We start from the raw sequence: 15,910 nt of genomic DNA on the forward strand, positions 1-15,910 counted from the left end.
ACGCAATATGGCGGACCAATAGCTCTATATTATTAGTGCTATAGAATAAATGACAATGATGTAGTTCTGGAGCATACTTTTCATTAGATGCTTTTGCAATGACTCAATGTATACTTTTAATCGAACTAAGTATATATCCATGACTTGCTCATGAATTACGGCAGAACGATTCGGTGAGGAAAGTTTTCTGTCATGTCATTACGGAAGAAGTGAACGTATCAATATTTTGCTATTTGTTCCATAATTATTTCTGAAGTGGTTAAATGTATTTTCCTAAAACATTTTTTCTTTTATATAATACCTAAGTTGCATCCAAATGCCTATTCGCTGAAAAAATGCGGGCCATGTATTCAAAGGTCAAAGATCGTAGGTTAATGGAAGTAGGACATACATTGTACAACATTTCACTAAGTTGTTGGTTGTTGTTGTTGTTGTTGTTGGTTTTTTTTTTTTTTTGGGGGGGGGGGCATGATTCAAAGTGTCCTAAAACCTTGTATAATACATGTATTTAGTTTTGAAGTCACGACTCTTGCTATGTATGATGCCAAACTCTTCCCGCTCATACAAATGCAGCCGTTTCAGGGAAATAATTATGATAATGATTGGTAATGCTGAAGTGGTTCATAACATTCCATTGATACTATGTATAGAACAGAAAGTGAATTTGACAATGGTATATGATATCCGCAATTTACTCTTTGACAGGTTCTATCATCCGATTAATAATGTATAAATTGAATATACAATAGTCCCCTATTCAGTAACTACAGGTTAAGTTAGATAAGCTGCATTCATTTTGCACGCGACCATGGCGTTATAGCCAAAGATGATTGAATTCTGAAAATCTCTGTGTGCCTGCACAGGATTGGAAAACGAAACAACTTTCTGTGTGGAACAACGAAACAGAAACTGGTGCATGCATTATTTTCAGTCACTTTGTTATGCATAATGATGGTTTGCTCATTGCAGTTCCGGAATCTCAGCTCGATGGACTCGAATTGATCCCAAATCAGTCGGCATGCGTGTATCACCCAAAACAATATCTGAACACAATTATAACTGCTGTCCTCCATAGTCTCTATTGGTTGCCGATAAGGGCTGGTATCAAGTTTGATTTTCATATTATTTACAGCACCTTGTATTTAAATGTTTTCATCGAAATGCCCGTATACGGTATGCGTATCTCAGTTAACTCTTTAAACCATAGTGATACGTGCCAAGAATCTCATTTTTTTAATAAGCGTGAACTCCAAGACATGTCGTGATAAGGACTTTAAGACAATTGGCATCGTCATTATAAAACGAATTCCCCTTTTACAAGACACGTTTTAGATTTTAGATAGAAATATGGATTCGTTTGAATGCATACAAACAGCTTCTTAAATCCTCTTACATTTTGTTTTTAAGATATGGTGTATACTTTAGAAGTGTAAGAAGCATGCTCTTGTTTTAGAGGCTTTGAGTACTGGTAAGAAGTATGTTATTTTTAGAGATTATGTGAATGAGTACGCATTCAAGAACGTTTTGAATAAAACGTATCCAGACAACTGCATATCATATTTTCACCTCTTCCTTCATGCAGATGTATACTCTTGCCGAGAAGGTTAACTGTTTGATAGATATAGTGCTCACCTTATTGAAAAGGTAATTGGGTAAATTTTTGGTTTCAGTTTATTATTCAAACACAACTAAGTTAACTTTTACATTAACATTTTCACAACTCACAAATTCCACACGCACACACATTTCATGATTCACAAGATCCAAGTTACACTAATCCTATTTACTTTGCAGAGTGCAACAACAACATAAGTTATATACTGAGCAAATAGGCTTACATCAGTTCGCACTATTCAAGGTTTAGAGTAATTAAGGAACTAAATCGTACCCGATTATGTGATGCTAAGTTGCACCTTGAGATGATGGGCAATATTGCCCTTATAAAGGAGCGGGCAGTGACACTGACTTGCTCCTTTAAAGGAGCAATTTTGCAGCAGTCATGGAGCAAATAAGCACCACATAGGTGCAACATCATAGTCATACCAATAAGGCACAAGATTGCACCCTCAAGAGAGGGTACATTCTTGCATCCTTCGGGCATAAAGTTGCACCTAAAGGTACGAGGTTGCGCCTTTTTCAAGGGGGCAAAGTTGCTCCCAAGGGTGTAACTTTCACCCTTTTTTGCGGGCACAAAGTAGCACCCAAAGTTCCAAGATTGCACCCTCAAAACAAGGCACAATCTTGGAACTTTGGGTGTTTCTTTGCACCCTCACGAAAAGATGTAAAGTTGCACCAAGATGTAAAGGCTACACGGGGTGCAAAGGTGCGCCGAAAGGTAAAGGGTGCAAGATCGCACCCTCAAGAAAGGTGCAACTTAGCACCACTTAGTGTGGGTGGAAAGATGCACCCTCAAGAAGAGGTGCAATCTAGCACAACTTAGTGTGGGTGGAAAGATGTACCCAAGGGAACATTTTCGCACCCTCAATAAAGGGTTCAACTTTGCACCCTCTCTGCAGTATTATTTTATACACACGTGAATTCCTTGTTCCTGTGAGCTACGTTTAATATGAGCGTGACCCAGTATTAGACACGTGTCAAGCCTTTGCAGACACAGATTTTTTTTCTTCATATTGTTTAAAAGTCATTTAAAACAAATTTAAATATATATTTATTTCTTTTAAGTTAAGAGGAGCAAATGTGGAGATCATGACCTGTGATACATGTTACGGGAAGTCTATATTTTTATGTGTACTCGGGTTTTTTTTTCAACTACAAGGATTTACCTATGAGCTAATTGGATAAAGAAGCTGAGCATTCCTTTTTTTTCATCAGTTAGTGTCAGTGCTGGTGTATTATTCTTGAAAAGTTGGCATCTAAATGTCCTCCAAACCAAGTACTTATCACTGTATAAAATTATATTCCTGTGAGTTACGTTTCTTATGAGCATGACAGATCTGTAGACACGTGTCATAGTGGTTACAAACACTAAGTTTCCTTTGCTTTCATCGTTGTCAAGAAACGATTTTGAACAATTTCAGGTGTTCTGGTTTTTTCAATTTCGTTACGAGAAGGCAATAATGATTTCATGTAAAACATGTTAAGGAAAGTTGATAGTTTGGTTATTTTATCATTACTCATCTTCGTCTTCTCAACAAGAAGATGATACACATGAGCTCATTTGCTAAAGAATTTGAAGGATGTTTAATTGCTGGTAGCCACGTAGGGGCTTAAACATTTTGCATCTTAATCCCTCGAAACTAAGTACATGCAGTATTAGTTTATAGATAACATAATATTTTTGTTGTTGCTGTGAGCTTATTCATATGAATTGTAGACATGTTTCTCATATGTTCTGTCATATGCTTTACTGAAGAACAGCAAATGTTGAGTTTATTGGCAAGAGAGGTTGATCATTACTTTTCATTTAAGTTCATTGAAGTGCCGGAGCATAAACTTGTCTTGAAATATTAGCATCCAAAACCCTCCATACCAAAAACGTGCAATACTAGACACGACAGGAATTCCTTGTTGTTGTGTGTTATGTTTCTTAAAAACACTGATTTTTTCTGCTTTTGCAATGTACTATGTTCAAAAACACTCTTGAACAATTTTCAGATTTCGTTTCTTTCTTAAGAGAAGAAAACGGTGAGGTCATGTGAAGCATGTTCCTATAAGTTTTATTTCGTTAAAGGGAAGGTAAACCCTAAGAGCAATGTGGATTGAGTGAAAGCAGCAACATTAGTAGAACACATCAGTGAAAGTTTGAGGAAAATCGGACAATCGATGCAAAAGTTATGAGTTTTTAAAGTTTTGGTGTTGGAACCGCTGGATGAGGAGACTACTAGAGGTTATGACGTATGAGAGGACAACAATACAAAGAAAATATAAAGGAAATTCAACAAAATTTCATTTTTCTAGCATTATGAAAGAACACTTGACTAACCGCTTTCAGAAAGCAGGGGGAATAATTGTTACCCTTAATGTATGTCAGTATCAAGTTGACGGACTTTGTAATTTTCATGAAAAATTGATTTTTGTAGAATTTTCTTTATATTTTCTTTGTATTGTTGTCCACTCATACGTCATAACTTCTAGTAGTCTCCTCATCCAGCTGTCCCAACACCACAACTTTAAAAATTCATAACTTTTGCATCGATTATCCGATTTTCTTCAAACTTTCACTGATGCGTTCTACTAATGTTGCTGCTTTCACTCAATCCACATTGCTTTTAGGGTTTATCTTCCCTATAATACTTTTTCTTTACCCATCTCCTCAACCGTAAGGTGATACGGTACCTAAAAAGTCATAGGCCAAAGGTGTTGAGCTTTACTTCCCCTTTTTAAAGTAAATTTTAGAGCTGGGGCATTATTTTTAAAAAGTTGGCATTTTAAGCTTTGTACACCGAGGACGAGTCTTACTGAATGGATTTGTTGTTGCAGTAGAATTGTATTTTTTATGAGCTTGATGGAGTATTAGACAATTGTATAAAGTGTTTGCAAAAACTGTTAATGTATTCCCTTTTGCTAATGTCCAAAGAGTTCATTTGCCAAGTTTTGATTGTCTTTTGTTTTAATCATCAGGGGTTTGTTTTATCATGGTCATAGAGGAAAGAAACTTAATTATAAAAAAAAGCCTTCATGTAAGAAGAGATACTGTAGGACACAATTTTATCAAAAGTTGTGATTTTCAACATTTGCAAAATGCAATTGATGAATATTTCTCCCCAGGGCACAGAAAGAAAGTAGTTTTTGGTCTTGTTTTTTTTTTTCACGTCAGTATGTTATAATACCCGCGGGTTTACGCCCATCCCACCAATTTCCATCAGGATACTGTACCCGGCCCTGTTTTTTTTGTTTTATTTTGTTTTTTATTTTTGTTTTACACTGCAAAGAAAATGAGAACACTGATGTTTGAGAAAAATCCTGACATGTTTGATTGGGCAATTCTTTTTTGATGTCTATTATTCTTCCCAAATAAGTTTTTTGGTTATCACTGAGGACAAATACAGATACCCTATTTCTTCTACCAAAACCACAGCACTGTATATTCTCATATTTCTACAGTATTTTGTCTCAACACTTGCCCTATTGATATTTCAAATCATGTTTCCCTGTGCGCTAAAGAAACTCCCTCATTAAAGGAGACCTCCGGGTGATTCTCAGATTTTTACATTTGTACAACTAAGAATTAGTTATACTGAGGACAGAGTTTCAGAATTTGTGATAATTGGGATGAAGAATAAGAATATTTTCAAAAAATAGAAAAAATTGCAATGAACAAGGATGATGACATGGGAGAGCTAGTCACCATAACAATGCATGAGTTGGGGCTCAAGGAAGCAGAACAAAAGAATAAGGCATGCATAGATTATAGACAGGTGAACTCGCAAGCAAGCGGTATTGTTATGGAATTACACTGCTATCATTTCTGAAATATGTGAAGCTTATAGCTGGTAAAATTGGGTCTTTGAGAGCGTCTGGGGGCTACGCCCCACCACTTAAAGCGTCTGGCAACGGTCATGCATTTATTCTGTAAGTGTAAGAACAAGTTCCAGTGGGTTTCATGGGGTTACTTTCCTAATTTTCAGCTTTGGGGCCTCTGGCGGCTATTGTCTGGCAACAATCATTCAATTATCCTTTGAGTGTATCACAAGAACAAGTTCCAGTGGGTTTCAGGAGGTTATTTTTCCAGCTATATATAGGCTAGTCTAGCTGGTAAAATTGGGTCTTTGAGGGCGCCTGGCGGCTACCCCCCCCCCCCCCCCCACCACCACCATTTAAAACGTCTGGCAACGGTCATGCATATATCCTGTAAGTGTAAAGAACAAGTTCCAGTGGGTTTCATTAGGTTACTTGTTCAGCTAGGCAAGCCTAGCTGGAAAAAGTTTGGTCTTTAAGGGCGTCTGGCGGCTACCCCCCACCACTTAAAACGTCTGGCAATGGTCATTCATTTATCCTGTAAGTGTAACGAACAAGTTCCAGTGGGTTACATTAGGTTACTTTTTCAGCTAGGCTAGCCTAGCTGGAAAAATTTGGGTCTTTAAGGGCGTCTGGCGGCTACCCCCCACCACTTAAAACGTCTGGCAATGGTCATTCATTTATCCTGTAAGTGTAACGAACAAGTTCCAGTGGGTTTCATTAGGTTACTTTTTCAGCTAGGCTAGCCTAGCTGGAAAAATTTGGGTCTTTAAGGACGTCTGGCGGCTACCCCCCACCACTTAAAACGTCTGGCAATGGTCATTCATTTATCCTGTAAGTGTAACGAACAAGTTCCAGTGGGTTTCATGAGGTTACTTTTTCAGCTAGGCTAGCCTAGCTGGAAAAATTTGGGTCTTTAAGGGCGTCTGGCGGCTACCCCCCACCACTTAAAACGTCTGGCAATGGTCATTCATTTATCCTGTAAGTGTAACGAACAAGTTCCAGTGGTTTTCATGAGGTTACTTTTTCAGCTAGGCTAGCCTAGCTGGAGTTGGGCCTTTAAGAGCGTCTGGCGGCTACCCCCCACCACTTAAAACGTCTGGCAATGGTCATTCATTTATCCTGTAAGTGTAACGAACAAGTTCCAGTTGTTTTTATGGGGTTACTTTTCCAGCTAGGCTAGCCTAATTTTGGGGGGTCCTTTTTGTGGCTCTCCTGGCCACACCCACCACCGATGACCAGCCAGACGTGCATTTCCATACTCAGGGGCATATGTACTAAATTGCTATACACATAAAAATTGGTAACCTTTTCAGCTAGGCTGACCCCCGCTGGCTCCCGGACTAACACTGTTGTAGGTACACATTGTATTCTTGACCAGTATAAATGCACAGAGATGAAAACTGTATTTCAGTTTAGTATCAGTTTAGTTGAACTACTCCAGCAACACTTGAGATCTTTCGGCTTGTTATGGTTTTTGTTTGTTTGTTTGTTTTGTTGTAATCCTAGGCTTTGTATTGCATCTTCAGATTCAGAGTGGTTCTGTGAAAAGTAGAGTATCGGCCCTATTTGAAAAAAGTTTGTTTGTTTGTTGTTTGTCTGTATTCCTTTTAAAGCCATGGACCAACTATCAATTTTTTTTTAAAGGTTCTGATATCAAACCATAGACCCTCTACAGAAAATTCAACAAAAATATGATTGGTATGAAGAAATGAAAACATGCCCCCCCCAAAAAAAAACAAAAACCAAACAAACAAACAAACAAACAAACAAACACACTCAAAAAACACCAAAAAATGCCCCAAACAGAAAAACCCCACTTACGTGCTACGTCTATTCAGGGGAAACCACTTTGTAGAGCGGCAAATTTATAAATGCATAAGTGGTGTGATATTAGGTATCCTGGCAATTATAGTTGGCTAGTTACCAGGTCCATCCATCTATTTTTGTAACACAAATCAGCAGTGATCACAATGCACTCATCAAGGCTAGATCCTAGCATGCTGGCAGTAGGCATGCATGGTCACACAGGAAACTTGCCCCATACATGCTTTAATGCATGAAGGTCATTGTGTAATCACAGTCGCTTGTAGTGCAATTAATAGAACCTGTCCAGCGTTTTTACAGGGATGGCAACGTCGTCACATGCTTGTGCACAATGACTCGAACAGGCAGGCCAACAGGGTACAGGACTTCAAGGGTGTATACATGTACATGAGAGAAAAGTCATTATGTGAATGATGATTTCAGTGAAAAAATCAATCCAATTACAGTTTTTGTGGGACGTGTGGGTAGAAACTGGAATCAGGATTCAAACTACAATAACAAATTCCAAATTCTACTCCAGAGGTTCAAAAATGAGTGAAAGAAATTACGAAGATCACAATACGGATTCTCTTTTGTATGCCTTAAACTCTAAAACGCGCTTCAGGAGGCGGAGCTTATGTGACCTTCCGACCACTTCCGCAAATATACGGCCCACCTCACGCGTTTAAAAGTTTGTACTGCACATTGATGCAAAGCGTGCTAAACATGCAAGTTTGATTGACAAGGTACAAAGGAATAGGATTCAAATCATGGTTTCAAGGGTACCATGTGCATGGTCCGATCATTCTTGTAGTGAACTAAAATCATGATCCTAATCATCAGTCCTGTCACAATTTTTCTTGTGTGTGACCATTCTAATTGTCAGTGATTGTATTTCATATGAATACTAATTTGCCCCCCCCCCCCTTCTCCATCTCTCTCACACACATACATACTCCTACACATGTACGAACATGACTTCAGTCTTTCAAACAGTGATGCTCACATGTATGTGTTTCCAGTTTCACAATCATTTTTTATGTATATTAGTTCAGAAATGATTTGAAACCATACCTTTAATGTATGTACAACAAACACATACATGTACTCACACAGGTCTATGAAATGGTCTGCCCTTGGTGATATATTGAGAGCATACTCAGTTATGTTTATGTCTAGTGTGTGATTCATGTTTTGATGACGAATCAAGAATTCAGATAGATGATATAAAACAAATTGCTGAATGAGCATAAAAGCAGCCACAAAGTGAGTAGAGTTGTGCAGAGGCAGGTCTGTGTTGGTTATATGCAGGAAAGGAGAACAACTGTTTATTTTCCCTCGGTGTTGGAATAGGGTGAACCTGTGAGCAGTTGGATATCATACAAACTGCTCATGAGGATGTGATTTATGAAGCAATCCCTCTCCCCCTCCTTGAGAATGGTGCATGTCAACAAATTCCTGTGGTACTTTATATGCTAATTCATATGTTCATGTATCTATGGGGTCATCTTCTTGTTGCGTGCAACACTGAGGATGCGTTCATCAACTCACTTATGGCATAAAATTGAGGTATCCAAACAACTTTCAGGGAGATTTGGGCAGATGACAGATGCAAAGTTGTTTTCATTAAATGGAGCCAGATGCCTCTCTGAAACGCGGAAAAAAAAGTGCAATTGCAAGCCAGAAACATGTTTCTGTGGGGATGATAAAGTGCAAAGTCATTTTGAAACATACTCACACCAACCACTGCCAACTTCTTGATCGCCGCTCTTCAAGTCAAACTTCAATGGAGCTGCATAGTGGCAAGGCCTCCCTCTCAACTCAGATGATAGATGCAATAGCTTAAGAAATTTTATCTAAAAGGCTTTTACAAACATGTTTTGATAGTGGGCACTGAATGTTTCAAACATGGGAGCCTGATATTTACAGTGGTGACCGAACAGGACCTTTCAAGGTACTTGCCATCTTGTTGCAAACAATTCAGTTGTCTTACCTTGGGGTCCCCCCCCCCCCCCCCCCCCCCAAAAAAAAAAAAAAAAAAAAATCTTGAGAGAGTTTATGGGAAGAAGTGTTTACTGGGACAAAAGATCAGTGCTCATTGTCTCTGTAACATGCAGTGCTTAGGAACAGGCAACATCGTCCAAAAGCAGTGCCTACATGTTTTCTTAAATGCAAAAAGAACTTACTAACCAGAAGTGACATTCCTATTGCTCACTGTTGAATGGTGAGCTTAGAATAGCTGCAGACCACCTTTGTTAAAAAGTCATTTATCACCTCCGTACTTCCTTTTGTACATTAACATTTTCCCCATTTTTCTCTTATAAAGATATGACAAGAAATAGTTACATCAATGTCTAATGTGGCATTACATCCTGCACTTATCACCATCACCATCTTTACCATGGTACACAACCAGCCGCATTGGGTGCCAAATTTCACCAGCAGGCAAGACCGCATCCAAATGTCTGTGTCTTTTTACTCCAAAGTTTGAATACGGATACATCTTTGCCATGCATTCAGTGAAAGCGGTAACTCTTGAAACTGAATCGTATGGTGTACGGTGGGATTTGGACTGGAATACGAAGAGGATCGTCTCTCTTTACTTCGTGAGGTAGGGAATTCTGTTGGCAGCATTTAGGGATTAGTGCGGTAGGTTGTCACTCATCAGCAGGGAGGCAAAACAATTCAGCTGGTGTTAACAAGTGGAAAAAAGAGAGCCTAGCAAGTGTCTTCCGAACCTGTGTTTCTCGACTGCATCGAGTGCTTGTAGAGCCTGAATATTTCAGCGTGCTGAATTTCCTTACTGGCAAGATGGCGGTGTCACCGAGATAATTCAAGAGTAAAAACACTGTGTGTTCAAAGTAAGCAGTGATGCGTCATTTGTGTATGTGGATGAGCTGCTATAGGATTTGTTTGAAGGAAGTTGGGGGGGGGGGGTGAGGGATAAAGCAGACACAAACTTTAGGCATGTCAGATTGAAGGCAAGATGAGCAGGAACCACTCAGAGCCTGAGAATCAAGTTATATTTTAGCCTTGTTTCAAGTGAAATGGACATTTAAGTAAAACTAACCATAAAACCAGAAATTTTTCATGGGCATGAAATTTTCACGAATTTCACAAGGAGCAAAAAATTTGCGAAATTAGAATGCATGCAAAAGTTCTTGTCTGTGCTAAATGCATCAGATGCCAGCACCATTTTGCAAAAAATTCATACCACAAATATTTCTGGTTTTACAGTAATTGTTGAAGAAGGAGATAAGTAGGGAATGGGGGTGGGGGGGGGGGGTTGGGGGATGAACGGAGGTATTGTTGGTACTTAACCAGCAAGCTCCTAGGGTGGTGCAGCGCGTCATCTTGCCAACAGCATGCTTGCATGCATGATTTATGTCGGCAAGGAGACTCACTCTCCCAACTCTGCTCATTGATTATGCATCAACAGACAAGGCAAGACGTGGTGTCTGGGTTTCAAACTCTCGCTTTAGTCTTTCATATTTTTTTTTGAAAGTATCCATCTTTGTGAGAGGTCTGGTGGACACTGATGGACAAACAGTCACAGGCCATTATTGCATCATGTATATTTAAAGTAACTCTATGCAGTTTTTAAATGAAAGTTGAATGTTGTGCTCAAAAAGGTGCACAAAAGTGCAAGACATGTACATTACATGTGGTAACCCTATTTCATTTTCCAGTTTCATCTCAGGATTTTTGACTTATACACTGCAATTGAGTCATAACAACGACATATGTGAGTCCGAAATAAGAATTCAGGGCATATCAATTGCTATTCTATTGTGCTGTTAAAGATATCTCACATTCTTCACACCTGCAAACGATAGATGTATGTGCATGAAATTCCGCTTTGATCTCCTGTGAGAAGCAGAGAACATAACGATTGTTGGCCTGGGCATCGACACTTTCACAGCACTCCCAGTTGAGAGTGATATTATGGCTTACCACATTTTGAACAAACACAAGAGGAGGAACATACATACTTACTCCCTGGTGCACATTTTGTAGGCTGTAAGGAACCGTCGATTCTGTTACCAGTGCAAGATTTTCCTCAGTAGATCCAGTGCCTTTCTGCTGTACCCCTCAAATCCCTTCGCCCCCCCCCCCCCCGAAAAAAAAAGAGAAATGGGGAAAAGAAAATAGGGTAACAGCACCATGACTATCTTTGGCTTGGCGTGTGTAGCTAGGGTTACTCGCCTATGCTAGGTCGCTTGATGAAGTCAGTCACGCACCTGCCGTGTGCTCATCACGCCCCGGAGAGACAAACGGGTAGCATAACATTCGGGTCACGACGCCACATCTCCCTGACTAAAGTCCTAACAGAAATCCGTCAGAGATGCAGTAGTCTGTCACACAGCAGACTGTGTTCAGTACCTGAACCATCTTGCATAATTTGCTGGCATTTCAAAGACACTGGGTCAGATGCTGCACAATTTTATGCTCTCCTAAACTACACCAATTTTCACCTTGTTTTTGGCTTAAAGTAGATACTTTATGGTGTCTGTGGTCTTGTTGCTCAAGTTCACGTTTTATTAATGAAATTATAAACAATTGTTTGTAAATGGATCATTCAGTGGACTTTACGTGTCCATTCCATAAAAGAGGACATTATTGTTTGTGTACACATCTGTGATATTTGTTAACTCAGTAACCTCAACCCCTGTTAGATCATATTACACCTTTAAGATTGTAATTGAAAGGTATATAGATGGAAAAAAAAACACACACACATAAATATTGTGCACAGTAGTTGCTGCATCAATAACAACAAAACATAGATGGCCTGACACTTTCCCACAGATTAGTGACTTCTTCCAGAGTGCAATATCCAGTGGCATAAAGAACTATGGCTAAGACACTATCCCTAGCACGGATGGATGTCCTATCGTTTGCATTCAACAGTAGCAGTGGAGGGGGTCATTGGGGAGATTATCTGATCAAAGCGTAATGTGCGTCAGATAGAGAGAGACCACCACTACCACATATTAAGCAGGTAATCAGATGAGTATACTGCCAGCTTGGGAAATCTGGCTCCGCGAAGGGCGAAGAAGGAGGAGAAGAAAACGAGGAGAGTGCATTCTTTGCATCGGCCTTTCGGAGCGCGCCATCAATTTCATCAATTCCATCAAATTTTCAAAGCCGGGTTCAAATGCAGTCAAATATGAACTGTGGGGAGAGAAATTCCCAGGCGGGACCCACAATTTTTACAAATTTATGCTTCCCTACATCGTCAGACACTCGTAGACTGATTATCTCGAGCATCATTGGATATTTAATGGATGAACTCACACGAGGGTAGCGCCTTTGATCCGCAGTAGATGCCGACATGGCAGAGTGGGCATCCGAATTTGCTGTATTACGTCAAACATGAATATTATGTGTGCTGCGTGCAACATAACTGATTTAACAGTGATGTCATTTTAATGGTAATGGAAACCGTGACATCAATATTTCAAAGATGCAATTCCAGGACTTTTTCCCTCTTCCTTGTACACATGGAAGAGCTGTTGAAGGTTGAAGTGATGAATAGATCAAGGCCATACTCCATATTTTGTGGCTGGCATAATGGCTTTACTGAAGAAGTACAAATAGCATTGATCTTCCACAAAACATACATGTGCTTTACTTTGTGTAGCAGAGACCATGAATGATACCGGAATTACCAAATAGAACATCATTTTAAAAGCACTGTGTAGTTGAATAATGCAAATGTATGTGATATTTGTTGTGATGATTGTGCTTAACATGATTTATCTGTATTTTAAGAATTGAGATAATGATGGAAATACAAGTAAATTTGTCATTCTCAAACTATCACTGTAGAATGATGATGAAGGATTTTTCAATCATATACCCTCCGAGATGTGGATTTCTTTTGGTAATATTAGGGATTTTCAAGAGATCATTGTCACAAACTATCTTTCCATGGTTTTGTATTAACAGTGTGAAATCTGAATTACTTATCAAGGGTGAAATTGGCAAAATTTAGAATGCCCAACTGCTAGTTATAATAGTTTCTTTGTGAACCTTATCAGTGTAAAAATATTATGTTTCTTCTCCACCCCCCCTGTAGAATGCCAAATGCTAGTTTCAGTAATTTCTTTGTGAATCTTTTTAGTACCAAAATATTATCTTTGTTTCTTCCCCCCATTCATGTTACATTAATTCTGCTTGAAGTGAATTGTATGAAGTTCTTTGTTAGTTCAACCTCCAGTGTACTGTTGATTGTGTAGACAAGCATAAGTGACACGAAAGTAAGCAAAAATAAGCAATTGAAGTGAGGTGGGTTTGATTAAAGACTACTTCTAGATGGCACTTACCTGTAATCACAAGTATATTATTTTGTAGCTTGGAGAAGCATTCATATCAATTTAGGATCGCTGTAACTTTGATTCATATGAGAGCATTCTTGATAAACAGTACTATAACCCAGATTATTCAGATTTGGTATATTAAGGTTTGTTTATCATCCTGAATGCATATAAACACCAAAGGAAGTAACTAAAACAACCAAAATAGAGCATCTTACCACAAGCCGAACACTGTTATCGAAGTATGCAGATCACGTGCACCGTAGTTTATTTGCCAGGGATGGCGTCGCCAAATCACTGCAGTGCAAATAGCCCAAAGTTACTTCAAGTCCCGTCAAGCCCTTCCGTCTCTCCATGCATAAGTGAAGAGTGTCTGCCAGAAACCTAGCAGTGCTTCTAGAGGTTAATGCATCATCAGTGGCCATGATGGAAGAAAGTTTAAGGAAATCACGGTTGTTGGTACATTTTTTTCCCCCCACTATCTGAAGTGAAGTGGACTGTTAGAGAATAAGAGTAATTGAGTGAAGCAGTGATAGCAGTATCATTGGAATAAATATAGAAGGATTTCAAGACTCTTAAGTGAAGGGAAGTAAAGGTAAACATCATGCTTTTCTGAAGGGGGATGTGGAATTGTTGTTGTTAATGGTTTAAGAGGGGAAGAAGCATTTCAGAGATGATTCGAAAAAGCCCTAGAAGGCAGTGCGCTTTCACTTCTTACACAACGTTATGGTATTGGGAATTTAGGTTTAGATTCATTACATGTCAGATTCGCTCTTATCGTAGTATTACAATGTACATGGTGTCCACGATGGAAAAGAGATACTTGACACGGGTATGTTATGATTGAAATTGTTTTTCCGCGATCGTTTTCCTAAGTAATTAGTCAGTTCAGATGAGTTGGTGTTCAGTGTTTTGAGGTGTTTCATAACAAGTGATTCCAGATATAAGATCCACCATCTTCTCTGTTAGCCGCTAACCATGGATTGATATGTATGGGGTGTGTAATGGGGAATGCTATGAGTAGATTACATTAACCCATTAACTCCCAGATGAATTCTGTTACATTAATTATCATCATGTGTCCATTAAATGCGTGATTCTGTATGGTGCTGCGTACCCTGATAGCTGAGGAAGACAAGATGGAGGCAGTTGAATTGATTACATCTATACTAAAGCAGAAATTAATAAAAATATACAAATTTGACAGAGAAACAGAAATTTGATCCTCTGAAATGTGTCACCAATTTAAGAATTAGGCCACCCAGATTTTGCAGTAACAAACTTGTACAAGGATTCTCTTAAACTGTAACATTATACATATTGGTGTTTATAAACAACAAACCTCTCAAATAAAAGTTTGGGTTTTTGTTACTCTTCCGTACAAGACATCGACAAAGAATGGTAGAAATACTGTATACGCCATATATTTAGCAAGTCTAAATTTTCACGAATCGGGACTTCTCAACGATTTCCCGAGTGGTTAAATTCGCGATAGTGGAGTAATGTACTGAACGGAGAATGTGTGCATCATATTCATATCAGGATCAGAGTCACTATATTTGTGTGTCTTGAAATTCGTGAATAGCACCGGACTCACTAAAGTCGCGAAAATGAAAAACCTCACGAAATATTCGGCGTATACAATAATAATCGAAAGATATAGCATCAGGTCACAGAAATGTGGTTTTCTTAGACTTTATAAGCCAAGTCTGATCAGTGTTGGTTTATACTTCACCTCAGTCTTTGTCCTCTGTCTGTGGTTTATTGAAGCAAATACAGTAGTTTATTGCCCCAGTGCCAGATTGATTCGTATGCCAACTGAATCATGTCCACCTATATGTTGAAGATTGTGACTTGCATTGTATATTGAAGCATGTGGTACTTGTATATGTTGGGTCCATGATCGGGGAACACCTCTCGCAGTAGATTTCTCATGACAAGTGTAGGTTTATGGCCTCTAGCTTGAGTTTGCTGAAGAGGTGAGCATTTTGCTCAGTTCTTTTGAGAGCTCAACCAAAGAAGACTATCTTAAATGTCCGTGTCAGCAGTGCTGTATGCGATGCACTGCGAAAATACCTACAGACGTGCATTTTGCTGTAAATGCGCAGAAAACCTCAGAGGACAAGTTGGCACTGTCACGTTTTATTTATTTCTATCTGGGCGTTCCTGATCCGGAATCCGTTTCATGTGTGCTAGAGACCCGGATATGAAGTCGTGCAAATTGATGCTTTATTGGGTGCAATGTACTCAAGGGGACGCCTCTAAAAGGTGTTGAATCTATCTCATTCAGGGCGCTTGAGAAGGACTGAGGGGTGATGGGGGGGGGGGGGGGAGGATCAAACACATGCATAGACTGCGTTTAAGGA

At 39.1% G+C, this 15,910-nt stretch overlaps 1 protein-coding gene across 1 annotated transcript in view; it reads left to right on the plus strand.

Annotated features, from left to right (window-relative positions):
- The window catches only part of LOC139724497 (polypeptide N-acetylgalactosaminyltransferase 2-like), a 124,720-nt gene that overhangs the window by 38,867 nt on the left and 69,943 nt on the right, over nt 1–15,910 (plus strand). The window lies entirely within an intron of this gene.

The sequence above is a fragment of the Diadema antillarum genome, unplaced genomic scaffold, assembly GCF_040938485.1.
Source record: "Diadema antillarum isolate AM-2024a unplaced genomic scaffold, OU_Dant_1.0 scf00000217, whole genome shotgun sequence".
Lineage (NCBI taxonomy): Eukaryota > Metazoa > Echinodermata > Echinoidea > Diadematoida > Diadematidae > Diadema > Diadema antillarum.